Below are 10,998 nucleotides of genomic sequence, written 5' to 3' on the forward strand. Positions count from 1 at the left end.
GTGCATGCCCCACCTGCAGGAATACTTAACCAGTAGAGTAGCCAGGGACATTCTGAAGTAGTACTTACTCCGATAGTGGGTGGGTCCATATTAAGGAAGGTAAGGTTAGGGCTTGCTCTGAGAATGTTATGCCCAAGAGCGTAAGATGTTTGGGCTTAGGGTGAAAAATAGAGAAACAAATTATTGACTGAAGCTGCCATATTTCAACATCATTGATGCCTTTGAAGATAAATACGGAGATAAGAGAAAGGTCAAAGTGAAAGTTGAAGTAAAGAAAACTAAAGAAGTTGAAAATGATCTTATCAAGGAATTAACTCAAATGGTTAAAGATATGTAACTAAATCAAGCACAGGTAATCAAGAATATGGAGGTCAACCAAACTCAACTTAGTAAGAATATGGAACTTAATCCAGCAAACTTAATAGCAAATCACACCAAAGAAATGAGTTCCATGAAAGCTAATCAAATCTCTCTTCAGAACAAGTTATTAGCTATAGAGGAAAAACATGCTAAAGAAATGAGTTCCATGGAAGTTAATCATTCTCATCAGATGACCACTATGAAAAATTATTTGATTACCATATAGGAAAATCATGTCAAAGAAATGAAATCTATGCAAAATTGTTTGATGGCCATGAAAGCGAATAATGATAAAGTGATAAAGACTATGGAAGAAAATCATGCCAGGGAAATTAGTGCTAATGAAAGTTTAGCATTTTAATCAAATGTTGTTATTCAAAATAATTTGGATAAAATGGAAAGATCACATAAACAGAAGTTCCAACCCAAGTCAAATAATAAAGAGTCATCAACAGACCATAAGCCTCTCAATTCACTAAAGCAAGCTCCATTTGATTATGAGGAGGTCATTTGTTCCATTGAAAAGTGGCTAAATGAAGGCGACCTAGATAAAAAGGAAACTGAAGGAAATCGGGTTAATACATATAAGGTTAATCCATCAGCATTAACAGAACAAAGGCAAACTGAAGAGAGGCATGTCACGAATATCTTGGATATTTAAGCTGAAAATTTTCAAGATCAAGCAAAATGTTCTACATCATCAACATCACAACCCACCACAAAGAAAATTATGAAGCATAAGAGAAAAAGAAATAAGCCTGATGAATTCGATGTCCATATACAACACAACATTGGGATAAGTCAGAGTCCTAAAATGATTAGGATTGCACATGGCACATCTGAGAAGCGACCTATGGATCTGCACGAGAGTCGACAAATGCTTAGCATGCACTTTATTGAAGACACCTGATGTCATAGGGCATCTTTTGTATTGTATTTCTAACCCTACCCCTTTTCATTTATGTCACTAGACTAAGTTTCAGTTCAGCATTTCCATTTCATGTCAATAGATTAGATTTCATTTCTATATTATTAGAATAATTCCAGCGCTTGATATTATATGATGATTATGATTAGTATTTGAATGGATATCTAAAGAATTTACTTTGTTTTTTGGATGCAGATTTTGGATTCTCACATTCCTTCACTGAAGCAGTGTGCTCCCAAGTAGAGCCAGATGTTGACCACACTTTGTCAACAGTCTAAGAAACAAATTACAAGTCAGTGGACAATTTTTTTCGAAGATCAGTGTCATCATTCAACATCAATTTTGTCATTGTAAACCTAAATTTTGCAGGTTTGTTATAAATGATGCTAGTATGATCTTTTAATTATGTAACAACACCTAGGTAAGCCTCTGATTTTGGCAAAGGATTTCATCCTAGGAAGTTTTTTAACCTCACTGAATTATGTGTGTTTCTGAACACGGATAATCAGTAAAGTTTTTATTTTAGGTTAAACCCCAAAGCTAGGATGAAATTCGTTGACAAGGTCTTAGGTGAGTCCTAGTGTTATATTGAGTCTTTTGTAAAAGTGTGTTTGGGAATAGTTTAAGCACATTTGGCTAAATTATTTTATTATAAACACACTTGGTCTGTACTAGATCATATTGTGTCGCAGAATTGGGTAAATTATTAAGGGTCTATGTCTAAAGGTGTTTTCCACTTTCAAGGGTTGAATTTATAGTAATATCTTGATGTAAAAATATTTTGGTGCATGGTCCTTTATATTTAGACACCATGGCTAAAATATTTAAGGGAGGAAAAAATTATTAATGCCCTTTAGTTTCAATTAATTAATTATTCTAGCTAAATTATACTAAAATCTTAAACCAGAAAATTAATTAATGAATCAAAAATAGTTATTTTTATTTTTGGCTTTTTCGCAAAAAGCGGTAAAAATATTAGCGAGAAAATGGTCAAAAATTAAAATTGAGAGAAAATAAAATTCTCTCCAAGTGGAAAAAACAAATTTTGGAAGAAGTGGTCATTCCCAAGGAATAATTAAATTGACAAACCCAATTCCAAGGCGAAAAATCAAAAGAAAATTTTTTGGGTTAGAAAAATTTTATTTTTTCAATAAAAATTTTTTGTTGTCAAGTTAGTTGAAGAAAATTTGTGGGTCCAAAAGAAGTCCAATTTCCAAGGTCCTTTATCAAGACAAAATCAAATTTTTAACAAAAGTTGAGCTTATGGACCAAGGTGATTAAGTCAAAAATGATTTTTTGAGGAAAAAATGTCAAAATAATATTTTTGGACCATGGAAAAAAGGAATTATTATGGAATTCAAATTTCTTCATCAAGATCAAGGAACGAGATTTATGTTTGGCATGGATCAAGCACCAAGTAGTTGTTATTATCCAGGATCAAGTAAAAAATGTGCAACTTATTGGACCTAGCCGTTTTCCACTTGGAGGGGGGTCTAGATCTCTCTATTTTCTATATAAGGAAGTTATTTGCTCCTCATTTGTTACCAAAAAAAATTTTGAAAAAAACCTCTGAATCAAGCTCTGCTGGCTATAATATTTTTTTTATCAATAAAGCAAAAGCCTTTGGGGTTTACTCTTGATAGTGTTCCTCTTCGTTTTCTTGTGGTAATATTTTCTGGATCATGTGCTTAATACTCTACTAAATAAATTTTATAAATTATTAATTCTTTAGCCATTTGTTAGATTAACTATTTACACAAGTATCTTGTATTAGTTGATGGGTTTTAGAGAAACATTTTAAGTTGATTTATCTAGCATATATATTTATATTTTGAAGGTTATTTTGTTATCTATGCCTCTATTGATCTAATAATTTGATTTTAAGTGTGTAGAGACTTAAAATATTCAGATCTTGGGCGTGAAGGAAAGTTTTCGGTTAGACCAACCCACTCTCAAGTCAGGAAAATTCATGAGCCCATCTGATTAAATTTCATGGTTTATCTAACGATGTGATTTGCACAGATTTTAGCTATTTCTCACCATAAAAAATATTTCCATCATTTAGCAGGTATCTTTATATTTTGAAGGTTATTTTGTTATCTATGCCTCTATTGATCTAATAATTTGATTTTAAGTGTGTAGAGACTTAAAATATTCAGATCTTGGGCGTGAAGGGAAGTTTTCGGTTAGACCAACCCACTCTCAAGTCAGGAAAACTCATGAGCCCATCTGATTAAATTTCATGGTTTATCTAACGATGTGATTTGCACAGATTTTAGCTATTGCTCACCATAAAAAATATTTCCATCATTTAGCAGGTATCTTTATATTTTGAAGGTTATTTTGTTATCTATGCCTCTATTGATCTAATAATTTGATTTTAAGTGTGTAGAGACTTAAAATATTCAGATCTTGGGTGTGAAGGGAAGTTTTCGGTTAGACCAACCCACTCTCAAGTCAGGAAAACTCATGAGCCCATCTGATTAAATTTCATGGTTTATCTAACGATGTGATTTGCACAAATTTTAGCTATTTCTCACCATAAAAAATATTTCCATCATCTATTTGAATTACATTTGTGCATATCAAATAGATCTGCTACTATAGAGCTTATTTTTCTATTGATCAAGAAGCGGAGTTATATCCATACTCCTTTGATCCAATAGATTTGTAAATTTGTATATAATTTTTTGTATATATCTACTAACCCTTTTTGTCCTTTTGTGTATAAATTTTGTTTTCTTATATATGTATTTTTATTATTCTTTTCCTTTCAATTTGCAAATATGAAAACAAAATTAAGGTTTGGTCATTAGTTTCTCTGTCTTCATCATTAGGTGACTAACATACATGCTATTAAAGTCTAATTTGAATCTACATTATATCTTTGCCTTGCATTCAGTGTTTGAATTGGTTATTGAATTCTGGTATGATTGCTCACATTTTGTGAAATATTTGAATATTGATTAAGGATTATTACATACTTAAAAAGAGGTTGCAACGATTGAGCTTTGAAGTGGCATATCTAAGGCAGATTCACAATCCTAAAGTGCTTCACTGGAATCTTGTGGACTTGTGACAATTTTGATCTGACTTACTCCAACAATAGCTACATCATTCTGATTTTCTATTGACATTGGGCTGATTGGACTAACTGTGATATATCTTGAGGTCTGGTACATTTCTAAGGCGGATCATTGTGTATCCTTGTGCACTTGAAGCTTATTGAATTTACAGTAGTTTCTCTCTTGTGTCTCGCCAAAGCATCGAGGATAGCCTTGTTTTCTTAGATTACTAACTAACTTTGTCTCCTCTCTTAACCAAATTGCATTCCATTACATAGTTGCTTCTCTAATTGCATCGCTCATAGTTTTACATAGTTGCTTCTCTAATTGCATCGCTCATAGTTGCATGGTTAGACTCCAATTGCTTTTTTTGCATTGCATGGTTTGGTTAGCGTTGCATTTCATCATTTTAAATCACTATTAGCAATCTCTGAATAATTATGTTTGCATACCTTTAAGTTTTCGTTGGTTCTTAATTGCTATCTGGTGAAATAAACAAGTACGAGCAGGAAACCAAAGGCATATTCATTGGCATATCATTGGAAAAACCTTGTTTCAAGTAACATTTCATAAGTTGCAGACATTTGGCTATAAGTGTTTTATATAAAAGTAACATAATCTAATTCCTAACTCACATGCTCTAAAAGAATGTTATTTAATCTAGTTTCACTTGGTTATAATTGATTGATCTAAGTAAGTGTTTCTCTTTTCATTAACAATCTCATTTGCTATCCATGAGTGTTTATTTGGCTAAAGGATCTTTACTTATTTCAGTGGTCTAAGTAAAGAATACAATAAGAACACTTTGATTCTAAGGCATTGTGAGATCTTGCTTTAACATTCTCTAACTATCATTGTTTCATTGAGTATTCCTTATGCTTCATTATTTGTAATATTTGTGTAAGCAAATCATCTTGTGCTCATAAGTATATCATAAGCGAATTAGCTCTTCATCTTGTTGAAACATCTTGATATTATTGGCATCTCAGTGAAGCAATTGCATTTTTGCATCTTGCATCTTAATTGAATCCTTAAAATTTACCTCCAAGACTAAGCCTAAGATTGGTTGAACGAAAGTTAGAACCACATTTCTTTTGTAGCTTGTGAAGGATATACCCTCTTTAGCGGTTAACACGGTGGCCTTGCAGTCGTCAGAGCCACAGTCTCTGCAATGCCAAAGGCATCGAGTGGTTAGATCTCAAGGGGAGGGATCATTAATCAATCCATAGCTTGCTTCCCTTTGCTTTCTCTCCACAACTTACTCCAGAGACTAGCCTCAAAACAACGAGGAGAAAGGATTCATCTAGATTAGACATCTTAATTAAAATCAACCAAGATTTTGCATTTTATATTAGCTTAGATCTTGCATTCATTTATTGTTGATCATTGGTGATTGGAATTGTGGGCTAAAATTATAATTTGCAAATTTATTGGTTCATTGCTCATATATTTGGTTTTCTTTGTCTTTAAATTTTTGTTCTAACTCTTCTTGCAACATTGTTGTTATTATAACTTTGAGTCCCTATTTCTTGCAAGTCTCTAAATTTCCATTGAGCATTATAAAGGCACTAGTCTCTTACATTTTGAATCTGCCTTATTGATCCCAACTGCATTTATCTTAATACATTGCTCATAAACTCTCACTCTTGCTTTAATTAATGATCAAGTTACATTAATATTAATTGTCTTGCCCTCAATCTCCTTGACTTCTTGTTCCAACAAGTTTTCCTTCATTGTCACCCTTAGGGACTACCCCCCTTGACTTAGCTAGGACAAAGTCTAAATAGAGTGAATAGGGATTTAGAGTGACAATCCATGTTCTGAGCATTGTACCTTAGGTGTACACTTCAGGCGACAACAATAGGCATCTAGTGTTCCTAATTACTTGACTTGTGTTAGCTCCTAAAGTGTATCTCTGAATCCTCCTTGTCAAACTAGTCTATCAACCTATGTGTGATTTCCACGTACGAAGTAATGTTGGATTGTCCCAGGGTGATCAGTTTGTGGTACCACCATTCGCGAGCTTCTTCCAAATGTATGGTGGCGAATTTGATGGCCTTTGTTGAAAATAGGGTACCAAGGAGGTGTTTCCTAGGCATTTATCTTTTTGGCCTAGGGAGACACATTAATGACCATTTTGTGTAAGTGATATTATGAGTTTATTAATATGAAGGAGCTAAAGTGTTTTTCATGAGACTTGTACTGTGTACTTTAAGTTATTAAAGTCACATGTGTTTTAAAAGTCACTTTATGTGAAAAGTACTAAGTACACTTTATATTATTAAAATGACTTTTATATTCTAAAAGTGACTTTATGAGAGAAAAAATGATCATGGTACTAAAACATTAAAAAGTACTGAAAGACTCATTAAATGACGGGGACCACATGAGGGAGGGGGGTCAAAAGAGATAATGATCCTCGTCCTTGATCTAATGAGCAGAGATTTAATCTCAACAATTAGATATAAGGGTTAAGGTTCACTACATTAAAGGAAGACCCAAAAAAAAGGAAGTTATTCTCTCATTATTCTCATGAGAGACATTGAGAAGAGAACAAGGAGAGAAGAGGAGACCAAGGGGGCAAGGTTGTAGTCAAAGGAGAAGATTTAAACAGCAGGAGAAGGAGTTCGAATCTCTCAACTATACTCAGGTACATATCCTGAGTTTCTATAACCGAGTCCTGGAAATTTCAAGCTAATATATTCATGTTTTATTGGTAGGGATATTAGGCTAAGTTAAGGCCTAAACTTTCGTTGGTCTTAAGCTTGCCTTCCAGGCCGAGATTTGTGCTTGGATACAGGTCGAGTTCAAGCCCAATCTACAGGAGAAAGACAACCGAGATTCTTGGTTACGCAAGCCAGTTTTCTAAGCAGATTACAGTGAGTTCTTAGGCTATGTTTCGAGCAGATGTAATCTCATTGTTCAATAAGGAAATTTGTGTCTCGTGTGTGAGTATAACATGTTGTACAAACTCGAGTTCCTGAGTAAAACATTGATTGTACAATGGTCCATTTCCAGTGTTGAAGGAGATGATAAGAGGGTCGAAATTCCCACTTAAGGAGAGCAAACTGTGGGTGAAAAATATTAGTCCAAAATTCAGTGTAAAGAGAACCACTGAGATGCTTCTTCAAGGTAAGAGATGAGTTGAATTTTCTTATGTTTCTAATTGTTGTAAGAAATTTTTAAAGAAGCAAATAAAATCCTCCTTGAAGACTAGTTTTCTTCTTGTGGGTTTTTCCAGGGTCATTAGACCAAAAACAGGTGTGTAAATTCTTGTGTGTGCTTGCATATTTTTTTTGTATCAGCTGAAAAGTGGAAGATAGTAGAGTAGCTTTTGTTTCAAGTCAAATGCAAAATTTATTGTATATATCAATCACATGTTTATGATGGGTTTTGGGCATTAAATTATACAAAAACTTGAAACTGGATGGGCTACAACAAAAGAATAAATTTTCTACAGCCTCTACTTCCAACATCAGGTTCAATTGGAAGTGTCTAACTTTTGTACCCAAGACCTCACAAAGTATTTGGATGACCCATCGAAGGATGGGATGGACAATTTCCCAACTTTGCACAGTAGATCAAAGTTCTGTTGTGCACCCCAATTATTGTCTTTGGGCCTAATTTTGTACTTAATATTGATGAACTCTGTAAAGGTCATAGCTACTCGAACATCCTCTCCTAAAGACGCACACTACTAAAATATTCTGAAAAATCTTCATTTTGCTCTGGTGGCCCTTTGCTTACTGTTCCCTGAGCATCTAGAAACTAGGGTAGTAGAGGTCTATGGGTCATCCTACTGTTTGCCCCTGTGTTAGTTTGTGCAGGGATGTTGAAAAAACATGAATGTGATTCTTGCTTCCCTCTACCTAACCCTGGCTACCTCCATTAGATCCACTAGCACCATTGTTACTCATTACTCAAATTGGGTAAGAAGTTGGGCCACCTACTGCTTCCTTTGTCCCATTTGTTAAGCCATTTGTTGCTGCCCTCTTGATAACTTGCCCAAGATGTCCAAGGGGTTAATCTCTGGTGGTTGCTCTTCCCTATTCGCCATGACTGAATTTGTATAATTGTTGCTACCCTTCTTTTTCCTTACTGTGACATTTCCCGTATCCTCTAGGAGCATCCATAAATCATATAGTCACAAGCTGACAGGATGCACAACTCTGATACCATTATAATATCCCTCTTGTAATGAAATTTTGTCAAACCCCAAATAAATTAAATTAACAAAATGCACAAAAAAATAAGACATAGGGAAAGACAAATAAAGAAATAGAGAAAAAACACTTGAGATAAAAGATAATTATGATAGGTGGAGTCTTGGAATTGAGTCCTTTATGACGGAAGAACTCTATATAAGAAAGGGGGGAGTAAGAAGAGGGACATCTTTTTGGGCGAGAGGAAATACTTTGTAAGTCTGGCAATAATAGATTGAGGCTTAGGGGTGGCCGGCTATTGAGCTGAGCCTACGGTTGGGAAGAGAGTTGTTCCCCATACCTTGGCTGCGGAATTTCTGAAGCGGTGGGAAGGAGCTGAAAAAACCAATTCTTCAAATAAAGGTGCGCACGTCAGCCGCCTTCTTTTATGGTATTACATAATTGTATCAAAGCCAGGTTGAAACTCTAGGTACATTTGGGGTTTTAAACAACAACAAAAAAGAAAGGATTATTATGAAATCTATTGTTAAACTTTTGGATCTGTTACTGTTGTTCTAGATCTACAATCATTTGCATCAGATCTACAAATTTTAGCATCAGATCTGAAATTACTAGCATTAAATCAACAAGAAACAAGACCATCCGCTAAGCTCAATATCAATTTTGAGAAGCATTTTTTAAGGACTAAAAGGCTTTCATTACTTTTGGAAATGAGAAAAATGGTACACAAGTATCACTAGTCTTTGACATTTATTTCTTTTGTGCATGTTAGGGTTATGGTTTACCAATTAATTTGGGCAAACCAAAGTGACCACTCTTTTTGTATTTCTACAAATGAACCGAACACCAGAGAGTTTTGAACGCAGTATTTGACATGTGAGAAGCCTCTAAAAGTGATGTTTGAATCCATTACAGAGCCCTACAGGGGATCAATTAGATAGAAGAAATGTGCCTTTTTTTCTTAATTTTTCTTGAGGTGGGGTGTGCCTTCCTTGAGAACAAAATGATCTGGGAATTTTCCCAAATGCATAATAATGGATTGTATTTTGACCCAATAGGTTTCGAGGTTGAAGCTTCTAGGATGGTGTTTGATTATCATTATCTGTTCTTCTTGAAAACACAATAACCTGGGGATGCCCAATGGTATTTCAGAGTAATTAACGTATTTTGAGTTTAATTAATGTGGGTTGATTGAAAGCTTCGTGTAAGATGGTATATTGAGTCCAAAAGAGATGACCAGAAAAGGCCTTTCTCGCCGTACTTTGGAATCTTGTACTCTGCAGCTCAGCAATTGGAGGTCATTTTTACCATCCCCTGAAATCCCTAATCTAACACCACAGGCCTCAGCATCATCAGCAGCACCAGCTGTCTCTGATTCATCTTCAAAGCAGAAGTCTTTTTGATCTTAATAGGTTGATGGAAATGTTAGGTGCCCTGTCAGAAACCCAAATGCAAATGGGTACAGTCTCTGCAAAGAAACAATGCTTATCTGATAGAGGAACTCATGAATCCTAGTGATTTTATTGATATGAGCAAATTAAGCCTATGTGCAAGGCCCTGAGAAGAGGAGACATAAAGAAAAACCCCCCATTTCATTCGCTGATATCTCTAGAAAACAGAGGAGAGAATCTTGTTCTGCATCTGATAGGAGTAGCGATAAAAGCCGAAATAGGATTCATGATTCTGATCCACCCAAAAGAGGCATTTCTGCAATCTGTATAAGTGCCTTTCATCTACAGGGAGCGTAGGGGAGACGCTGGTTCAAGTTCTCTCGTTCCATTCTTTATTGTATATTTTAATATGCTGTTTTGGTTCCAAATTTTGGAAGTGTCACGTTTCAAGTGTGTGCCTGTTTCGCTGTACTGTGCTTAGGTTGGAAATTAATAAAAATATATTATCTATTTCATCACTGCACCACTCGCAAAATCAAGGGCAGGTACTACTATCTTTCCAGAGACTATGGAATCTGGATGTTCTCTATCCTCATTAGTTATATTATCAGCAATGCATAGCATTCTTTGTAAAGGGTCTCTTCCTCCATCATAAGCCTAAACAGATAGATTTACATTCAGACCCGTGCACATACAAAACAATCAATTTTTTTTTCTTAAGACTGAATTCATCTGCCTCAGGGCAGAAATGCCACACTCTTTGAACCTACTGATGCTCAGAGAGTTGTTATGCAGTGTGACATGAAATGTGGCCAGTGCTCAGCCAGAGCTAGCGATGACCTAAATGCATGACAGATCTAAGGGACAAACAGGGAACTCACACTTCAAACATAAAATACAAAAGAGAAAATGACAGATTGAGAAGCAGATATAGAGAAGGAAGCATAGATATTTCCTGGCACAAGACCACATATATCACTATCTCGACTCATTGAAGACAATTATCAGCAAAACAAGTACATCCCCGATTTTCTTACAACCAGAATTGATTCCACTGCTATGAATAATATTCAGGAGGTTTCGTGGAAACT

This window comes from Pinus tabuliformis, chromosome Q (assembly GCF_031772625.1).
Source record: "Pinus tabuliformis cultivar Carrire ecotype Pingquan chromosome Q, CPIR1, whole genome shotgun sequence".
Classification (NCBI taxonomy): domain Eukaryota; kingdom Viridiplantae; phylum Streptophyta; class Pinopsida; order Pinales; family Pinaceae; genus Pinus; species Pinus tabuliformis.